Raw genomic sequence first — 9,884 nt, 5'->3', positions numbered from 1 at the left:
GCCGTACCGCAGTACCGCCGGCCGCCGTGGCCGCGGGGCACCGGGGCCGCAGTACCGCAGTACCGCCGTACCGCAGTACCGCCGGCCGCCGTGGCCGCGGGGCACCGGGGCCGCAGTACCGCAGTACCGCCGGCCGCCGCGGCCGCGGGGCACCGGGGCGGCAGCGGGGCCTCAGCGGGGCCGCAGCAGCGCCACGGGCCGCAGAGCAGGGCCTGGCAGTCGGGCTCCATCCCCAGGGGTCAGGCCGAGCCCCTCCCGCCCCGCGGCATCTACCGGGAGGCACAGGACGCCGTGGCAACGGCACGCACGGCGGTTGTGGCGGAGAAGTGCTTCCAGGGGTTTCCCTGAAAGGACCTCTAAGAAAATCCCTTCGCAGGAGCGAGAGCTGCTCCCACGCTCCTTTTGTAGCTTGGTTTGGTTTTTTAAAAAAGAACCTTTTGTTAAAAAAAAAAAAAAAAAAATCCAAACAGCATTAATTCTCGCAAACTCCATGAGCACGTTTACAGCCAAGTGTTACCGACACTCGCATGTTCCTAACAGCATCGAAACGCCACCAGTGACAGGACTGGAAATCCCCCAAGTACAGGAATAGCCCCAGATAAAGTACTGAGTTTTCACTCGCACTTGAAATTAGCAGCGTGATCTTGTAATGCTTTAGCTGTCTCAGCCTCTGCTTTTATTGAGAGTTTGAAAACATAATTGGAACATGCTTTAAAGTTATTTCCAGATTTTTTGGTTTTAAAAAAGGGGGAAAAAGGGGGGAGAAAGCATTTATTGAAAATATACCAATAATCAATACATCAGCCATAACTTTTGTCAAAAACCAGATATCTGCTTTATCCCTATGAAGTTTGTTCGTGTTACATCAATGATGTCATGGACAACCTTTAAATTATCCTGAATAAGGGAAAAACCCCTGTGATTCAGTTAAAATCTGTGATGACTTTTGGACTATCATTCTCCAAGAAGATCCTGCCTGGCACCTCACAAAAGCATCTGTCACAGGTATGAGTGCCGCTACACAGGGAAGGTAGAAGTACAGACTCTTCTGCAGCAGGGCTGCACAAAAGCTAAGTAACCAAGGCTTTGGTATAGGCTGGCTGCACATTTAGTCAAGCTCAGTACAAACCTTAGTACAGCCGTGTTTCTACAGATTGTTACAGAGCTTTTGGGAACAGACAGCATTGAAGCACATAAGCCAGTGCTTGTTATTCCTGCCAAAAACTTGGGTGTTAGCCAGATCCCTTTCTGATATCAATCTTACCAGATATCTAAGCAAACCAAGATGTGACTCTATGCAATCACGTGCATCAGGACTAGAAAATTTGGAGAGTTAAAAACAATGCTTAGTTTGCAGATGTTACAAAGACACTCCTCTGGTATGGACCTGCTACATCCTCCAGCACAGCTGGTGCAATTTTTACAGCAGCAGCACTTAGTTACAAAGCAAGCCAAATAGTCTGGGTAAACTTTGCACATAGCAGTTCAAACAAATCTTGAATCCTTCCTGAGGAAGGGGTAAAATACGTGTTTAGTAGGTTGTGTGGATCAATAGGGCGCTATGCTAGCCACCATATGGATGGAAAGGAGTTTTTTGTGCTGTTTCTTTCATTTCGTCCTAATAGATATGGCAGCTCTTTTTAAAAGACACAACTGGAAGTTGCTGCCCAGTGTCAATTTTATTTCTGTGTATTTATCTTTCACGTTCATTTTGAAGCAGTTTATTTTGCTAAAAGTTCTGCTAAGAATTTTCAGTACCTGGATCTATTTGTCTTTTGAAAGAAATAAATGTATATTAGCACCACTATCTCATTTCTGTTTTGTCTGTGGCATTTTGAGCTACTGTCCCCTCATAAAAAGCCCCCTTAAAATGCCTTCATATTTTAAGTTTGACTTTTTAGCCTAGATGCTTTTAACTTATTCATGGACAGAGAAAAAAGGAAGTAGTTCTATTCCATCTGGGCCCGTTCTTCCCAGAGCTTAGCATGCTCTGTAAGCTGAACAATCTCATTAGGGTTAATTTGATGCAAGCTGAAGTGGCTCACTGGCTTGCAGGCTCAGCACCCTAGGTAGTGCATGAATGAATTGCTGACAAACTTAGAGTAGAACATTGAGAATGAGAATAAAAGATTAAATCTCATTTCCTTCCAGCACAACTTGAAATACTTGAGTGTGTTAGGCTAAATAATGTGAAATTTGGTAAATTGTTTCATTGAAGGTGAGCAATAGAAAACCATTAGGCTGTTTTGTGTAAGCTAGTGGTTTGAACTATATCTAGTACTACTCAAGGACTAGATATGGTAAAACTTGAACTTGGTGGCTTGAAGATGACACACTGCATTGAGTTGATACTTTTATGGGAATGAGATCTTGCTCCTAAGTGACAGCTTTCATCTCAGAGTCCACCTGCCTATATTTGAAGCCAGGAATCTTTTTTTCCTACGTACATAATTTATCTGGCTTTTTTCTGACCACTCACTCTGTATTATAAGGTCTTTCTGACCTCATTTCTAATGCCTTCCCTCATCCTTGCTACTCTGAATACTTTTATGGATTGGCAAGCTATCACATCTCATTGCTCCTCTCCCTTTCCAGATTGTTGCTGAACAAAAAAATGTCAGCGTATAAATTACTAAAGAACTCCACTGATGACTTCCCTTCACACCTTCCCTTACTATCTTTTCACCAATTATTCATTCATACAAGGACATTCTTTTTCACCCTTCTTATTTTGAAATTACAATCCACATATAATAAATTATGCAGAGGCAAAAAGATCAAAATCTGCCAAACTGGTCATGCCCACAAACTTCTACCTGCTGATATTGTCCATGCTGATTTCTGAAACTCTGTATTTCTCAAAAAAGTCAAGGAACATGAAATATTTGATTTTTCTAATAAAGTGGCAGGTGCTAACATGGTCTAGCAAAGCGTAGGAGATCGCTTCATAGGAGTTTCAAATCATCCACGTCTTTTACAATGTAGAAGTTTTGATTACTCATTGAATCCTCAGGAACTTGGGTTTACTGGCTTGTGAAGTTTTTCATAATGAAAGACTAGTAAATAATTTACTTAAAGCAAGTAAGAAGTCATTAACAATATATACCAGGATGCCATGTGTGACAGGCATGTCTGTATTTAGAACCACACTATTATTGGTGGCCATGGAACGTGGCCCTGTGTGGTGTTTTGATAGCTCTTGTGTCTGTGTCTGTTTTGATAGCTCTTTCAGACTAGATTAAATATGTGAGAAAGGTTGCCATTTTTATTTGACACAACACAGGTTGCAAAATTAATGCGTAAACAGACCTATTATATAATAACTGGGAGTTGGTAAGTGAACAAAGACTTCACCACTTTTGTCCCTTTTAATCACTTTGTGAGTAACTGTGATTTAAGTGAAACTGAAAATAATTTTGTTGCAGAAATGTTAAGAAATTTAATTGTTTAAAACGGTACCACATGTTAAACTTAAAACCCTTAAGGATCTATAGTGGGGAAAAACATATGAGATGTTACCTTAAATTCCTTTTTTCTTTTACATCTTTCCTTCTTGTTGAAGTGTTACATTTAGTGTAAATTTCTGAAATGCTCATCAGTATCTTGGTTATGGTCAGCTTTCCTGCCTCAGAAGTGGAAGGTTTAAGTTCTAGAGCACAGTGTCTTTCATTAGAGTTAGAAATTAATCTGAATTCAGTATAATGACTTCAACCTTAAATCTTCAGCCATTCGAGCATACACAAACAGCTGCCTGGACTCTCATGTAAGCTGAGATCATAGGACAGACAGAGGAAGTACAGGTGATAAACAAATCTTCCTCCTTTGCATTTCTAGTTGATTTGAATATCCAGTCAAAAATACAAGGGGTTCATTCAAAACCCATTTTTTACATTTAGTTTTTCTAGATTATTTAATTTTATTTTTAAAGGTAATGGCCAAATGAGTCCAAAAGTTGCTAATAGCTACAGAATGATCAATTGTTCTCTGGAAAGGTTGCCCAGATATGTTTTGTGCTCCACAACCGAGATTTTATTTAATCCCATTACACTTGCAAGAAATCTTATATTAGGCTTTATAATAAGGAAAAAAACCCAAGTCTGGTTTGATATGGAATGTTATCAATTTACCTCATTCACTCTTCTGACCATTTGTTTTACAGCTGAGAGGACTGTAACTCAGAATAGCACAGAACAACCAACAGGAATTGGCTTGAAACTACCAAATGCCCTGGTAGAAAACAGTAGGATAACTAAAGCATTATTTTAGCAATTGGAAGTGGGGAGGACAAGGGAAAGCTGATGACAAGGAAAGCTCAGGAAGAAATCTGAAGATCAGGCACCAGAATAGTTGCTATTAATAAGACGTAGGAACTTGAAAAGGGAGTGGAGGAATATTAGCTGCTTCAGGGGTAATAGGAGTAAGAGACAGAGGAAACAGAGCCAAAATTTCTAGCCAGAGGCAATCAGAGAAGGAGCAGAGCGAAATACTGGAGTTTTCAGTCACACAGAAGCAAGGTAAAAAATCATTGCAGCTGTAATTAACAGTTTTGTCACTCATGACCTTAGCTTTCCAAGTCTTCAAATATTATTATTATTAATGACATTTTGTAAAAACACAGCAGCCAGGGTATTAATAAAACATTCCTCTTCAGATATACTCTTTCATTAGAGTATAGGTTATGTAAATGTATTTCTGTTGTTTATTTACCAGGAACATGCAAAGCTGAGTTCCTCATTTCTCATGGTTATGACCTCTAGCTAATATGGTAATCATTACGGCTAACATTAAGATTCAAGAATGATTTTCTGTTCGCAAACACTTTTCATAGACAGACAGGCATGTTGGTTTACATGGACAATTATCAAAATAATATTGTTTAGAAAATATAGACTTTGACATATTCATACAAAAAAAAACCCCTTTCAGATACTCTTAATAAAAGTATATATTATATTTTATATTTTGTGCTTTATATTTTATATATATATTTATTTAAGATATTATTTCTGGGAGTTAAGAACAGGAGAGCAATTACCAGTACAAATATTTCCCTGTGTAATCTACTGACAGCTCAAATGTAAGGTCATAACATATAAGTCACCTCAGTTGCCAATGTTTATAGTTTACCAAGAAAAATAAAAGTACTGCATACGTTCCATAGAAACCATTTGTGCAAGACAATGTTCGTTTACGCAAATACTAATAAAATTGCAGAGTTGTCTGCCAGGAAGATAGATACAGTACAGAGTAGTAAAGCACAGTCAGATAATTTCACACCAAAAAGCAGCAGCTATGTGGTTTGGCAAGATGTAAGACATTCTTTCACCTTTCAGGGACAATACATTCTGGTTTTAGTGACATGGAACAGCTCCTTTAATTTTCATCTTGTACATAGGTAAGCATGCCTTTACAGAATGGAAAGCCCTGAAGCTATACACGCATAATGATTCAAGCCTCAAAAGATTTGTTCACATCCCTACAGTTACAAAATTAAGTTATAACCGCCTCGTTAGTACATATTTTGTGGAACATGTCTAAAGTGGTTCTCAACACTTCTGCTGTCTGTTTTCTTCTTTTCTTCTATAACTTAGGTTCAGAGACAATCTGAATGTCTAGGACAACTTGAGCAGATGTGAAGAAATGAGACCCTCTCGCGGGTTCTTCTCCAGCACCCCTGCACAGGTAACACTAGACACCAAGACAGATGGGGTGATAGGCTCCTGGAGCGCCATCAGCCTTTCCTCTCACAGCTTGCATCCGCTGAGCTAAATTTAAACATTCCTACTGAGTTTAGTGATACAGCATCAGGCTTTCTTGCCCCATGCCTCTGCCCAGGTAATATCCACCTGTCAGTTTTGAGATCCTTAGTTCATTGTATCCATTGTTCCAAATTAATTTCATTCCATTCACAAGGAAATAGTAAGTATCCAGTTGTGTGGGAGGACTGGTGTTGTAGGGTTGTACATGTTCCCTTCCCTACTCTGACGTTTCACACTGTTGTTGATACCCCTCTTACTATGATGGCAGTTTCAGTTATAGAGACCACAAATCTGTGCCTGCTAGTTCTCCCCAAAATCCGAATTCACTTCTGCCCATGTCTCTCCCCCCAGTCTTGTCTCTGCTCTCTAAGTCACGTGTCAAGGCCAAGGTAAACTCTAAGTGAGGCATTAAGGTGTCTGTGGTCTAAACCAAGTGAAATCACATGCTGCTAATGCCCACAAGCACCCGCTTTACAGTGTTTAATTTTTTTGTTAGCATAATCAGTGATACGCCCAAGAATCTTCTTGAGCTTGGTTAATTTTTTCTCCATTTTCTGAAGGGGAATTCCGGATTTCGAATTCCTTCCATCTACAAATAAGGCTCCATCCCCTTTCTTACAAACCTGAGAGTATCTGTCTGCCGCATCAAACAGCTCTTAGAGCTCTGCCTGTTTATACCGGGTACCCTGTAAGAACAGAGGTGATTTAGCAGATAAGCCTTGCATTCCAGTAGTCCCTGTGACTCGCTATCGTCTAACAGCACACTTTTCAGCCCAGACAATTTTCATGTGTCTCTTAAAAGTTCGTAATATGTGTTAGGCAGTGTTATAAATAAAAACTGCAAAGCTTAAAAGGACGGAGAGCGATACTCTAGGCACATGTTGTTATTATTATTGTTGTTACTGTTGTTGTTATTGTTGTTATTGCAGTCTAGTAGATTTTACAGAAGCAGGCAGAAAAATAGCATCTTTGTGAGGATTTTCGTACTTTCTCTCCCTGCTGGAAACTAAGTAACATAGTAACCAAGAGTTAAGTCTCAATTGACTGTCAACATGCTGACTTTGCAACTTAAGATAAACACGTGTGTTTACAGACACCTTTCTGATTAAGAGCATTCATCACAGTGCCTGTATGCAATTTTCTCTGCTGATGAAGCTGATTTCTGTTTCAGAAATCTTTGGCACTGCTCTGCAGAGAAGAATATTGCAGAGAAATCCATGAGTGTAGCTCTCCTTGGAATGCTGCCAACCATTTTAAGTCTCAAAATTAACTTAACTCAGCTCTATTCACAAGATCAGTCAATTCTCTCTCAAATGTATTTTATGTGAAGCAGATTTGTGAAAAGTGCTTTTTAAGCAGGGCAGTTTCAATGCAGCTATTGTGGCAGTGCATATGCATCATCAGATCGTTGCCTGCGAATGAGATTGCTTGATCTATTATGCAGCCACAGCCATAAGAAATACACTGTACTCCTATTTATTGCTTTTTACCATTTGCAACTCACTTGATAAGTGTGTTTGCCTGAAATTGTCCATTTTTCGCTTTTGAGTACTTTGTCACAATTTTCCAGCAATAATGACAAAACAGTCTCTTAGTAACATGAATTGACAAGATTTTAGTATGACCATTGTGTTCTCACCAATACCTAGCAAAATGAGAAAATGAAAAGGTGCGTTCTTAGTCCTGGCAAGTCACAGTTGCATTTTCATGTTCTTGAACAAGCAGAAATGAGACAGTCCTCCCAAACAAAGATTAAAAGAATTTAATTCACTGAACAAACAGAGGCAACATAAGAGTATTTATCAAAGCCAGGAGGATAAAGAAGAGAAACAGTGGTTTTGAACCACGTTTGTGTTCCAGTATTATGCTGAAGTTTGATGTTGCTCAGGACAAAACCTGAAACTAGAAGCAGGTTGTCATTGTTTGCCTTCTGATACATCTGAGATTAGTGGCTTTTTTTAGACCTTTTGTCTGTAAAACAGGTAACCTGCACACCCCAATGACTTTTAAAGTTGCCTTTATGTTGTGTAATAGAACACTGCTAGGGCTTGGAGCGTGTCCTCTCAGTGCCCATCCTTTCCTCTCTTTGTGTTCCTCACTTTAAGCCTGGTTTCTTTCAGGGAGTGAAGAACAGCCGTGACCTGTTATAAAGTCTGGCAGTTTCCTAGCCTGAATCCTGCAGTGTTTAAGTACTCTAAGAAATGGGGCAGGCTTTAGAAAACACAGCCTTCCAACTGATTTCATGCATCTAATAATAGCCTCTCAAGCGAGGAACTGTGCATGTGCCTCATGCAAGCGGTCACACTGTCAAAGTAGACAGAGACATACAAGTCACAAGCTCAGAAAAACAGTTTACAGGCTGATGATACATTTTTGTTCTTTCCATGCAGGACAAAGACATCAATTCAATATTGGGATGGCAAACATGGAGATAAGAAGACAATTTTCTTCCCCATGGTTTTAGCATAAAAGTATATATGCAGCTCTTACTCTTCTCATTGAGGACTGGCCTGAATATTTCTTGCATGTGATTTTATGGCTTGTTTGCTTTTTTGCATTACTCAGTGGATGTTGGTGATAAGGTTGCCTTTCTGAGTGGTTAATTAATATTAATAGCCAGAGATGCTGAAAGCTGTTGTCCACTGGTGTGATCATATTAGCTTTCCAAGCAAAACTTTCCTGAACAGAAAGAGCAGTGTGCTTGTCTGTCCTAGATCAAAACAGCCATCAGGCTTCCATTTAAAATTTCACTGATTCCGCATCTGTATGCTAGTCTGGTTCAAGCCAAAGAACACTGTGTACATTAGCATTTCACAACTTAGTAATTGTTCTCAAACATTATGAGTTTCCGTAGAGACTGTTGGAATTAGATGTATTGCTTTTCATAGGAGAAAAACCAGTTCTATTCAAAATACTGTAAGGAAACTAACAGAAAAATGCTAAAAAAAAGGAGAGAAAATAAAAGATTGAGAGTATATTTCCATTTATCATCATGTTCTTTTTCCAAAGCTTTACATATATTAAATTATTTGTGAAGCTCTCTTTCAGTTATGCTGGCAAAGGATATCATAACATTAACTTGCAAAATGACATAGAAGGTTGTTGCTCTTCTGTTCTTTCACTTGTTAAAACCTTCTATGTTATTGTTAATCATCATAGAAGCACTGCAGGGCCCTGAGTTTTCATCTTTTTATATAGGTGAATGAAACACTGATTGTTCGATATATGGCAATTTGAAGATTTTGTTCTTCCTGACGGCAGTTTATATGGGCTTCTGAATTTCCCTTGATGTGTAGAAGTATCAGTGAGAGGAAAATAAAGGGATTCAAGTCTAAGCAACTTTTTTCCTTTCTGAAACAAGAGCTCCAATAGGCTTATATTTAAGTTATGGAAAGAGTCCTCAATTATTTAATCTTTCTTTTCTAATTTATTAAATCCCTGTCTTGTTCATTCAAATCAACCCCACTTGGATTCAGCAGTGTATTATTGATCATAGCAAGCCCTGGGCAGGCAAAATACCACATTAGCTCACCCAGCTTGAGTTTAAAATGTCTTTGTTACATGGAATTGCATATTTTCTTAATTTATGTGTTCAGGTGATTGGCAGTTAAAAAAACTAATAAGGGTTTCTAGAACAAATGAAGAGTATTTTACTTTTGCCTGAGGGTATTCACCCAGCAGATTCATACCACTTAATTAGTGCAAAATTTTACTTTAGATGTACCAGTGAAAATGAGAAACAATTAATAATGGTAATTTCAGTGATATTCCGATAAGGAACCTGAACACTGTCTTCTAAATAGGCATTGGGTTACTTCTAAAAAGTCCTCCAGATTTAATCTCTCAAGTTTGTGTTGCAAGTTCACAGCATAAAGTCCAATGATCTATTCAGAGCTTAGAGCAAAAAATCTCGTACTGTTTTTACAGATTTCAGTTCTGACACTTGGCTGCTTTGGCTTAGCAGTAACCCCTGATGATGTGAAAGCTCCCAGAATGTATGGAAAGGATATCTGTGGGGTAGGGGGCTACTCTCCTCATATGAAAGCTTTCTAGTAGTGATTTGTGTTATAATTTCAGCCAAGAGAACAGTTAATAGTAGTTAAAACCTGATCTGATGCTGGTGCT

At 39.1% G+C, this 9,884-nt stretch overlaps 1 long non-coding RNA gene across 1 annotated transcript; it reads left to right on the top strand.

Annotated features, from left to right (window-relative positions):
- Positions 1–181: 181 nt before the first annotated feature.
- LOC116444331 lies at positions 182–9,065 on the top strand. Its single transcript, XR_004240278.1, has 3 exons — positions 182–1,005; positions 5,592–5,682; positions 8,150–9,065. It is a non-coding gene; the product is annotated as an uncharacterized LOC116444331 (long non-coding RNA).
- The last annotated feature ends 819 nt before the right edge of the window (positions 9,066–9,884 follow it).

The sequence above is a fragment of the Corvus moneduloides genome, chromosome 5 (assembly GCF_009650955.1).
Source record: "Corvus moneduloides isolate bCorMon1 chromosome 5, bCorMon1.pri, whole genome shotgun sequence".
NCBI classification, from domain to species: Eukaryota; Metazoa; Chordata; class Aves; order Passeriformes; family Corvidae; genus Corvus; species Corvus moneduloides.
This window is presented reverse-complemented; position numbering and strand designations above follow the sequence as displayed.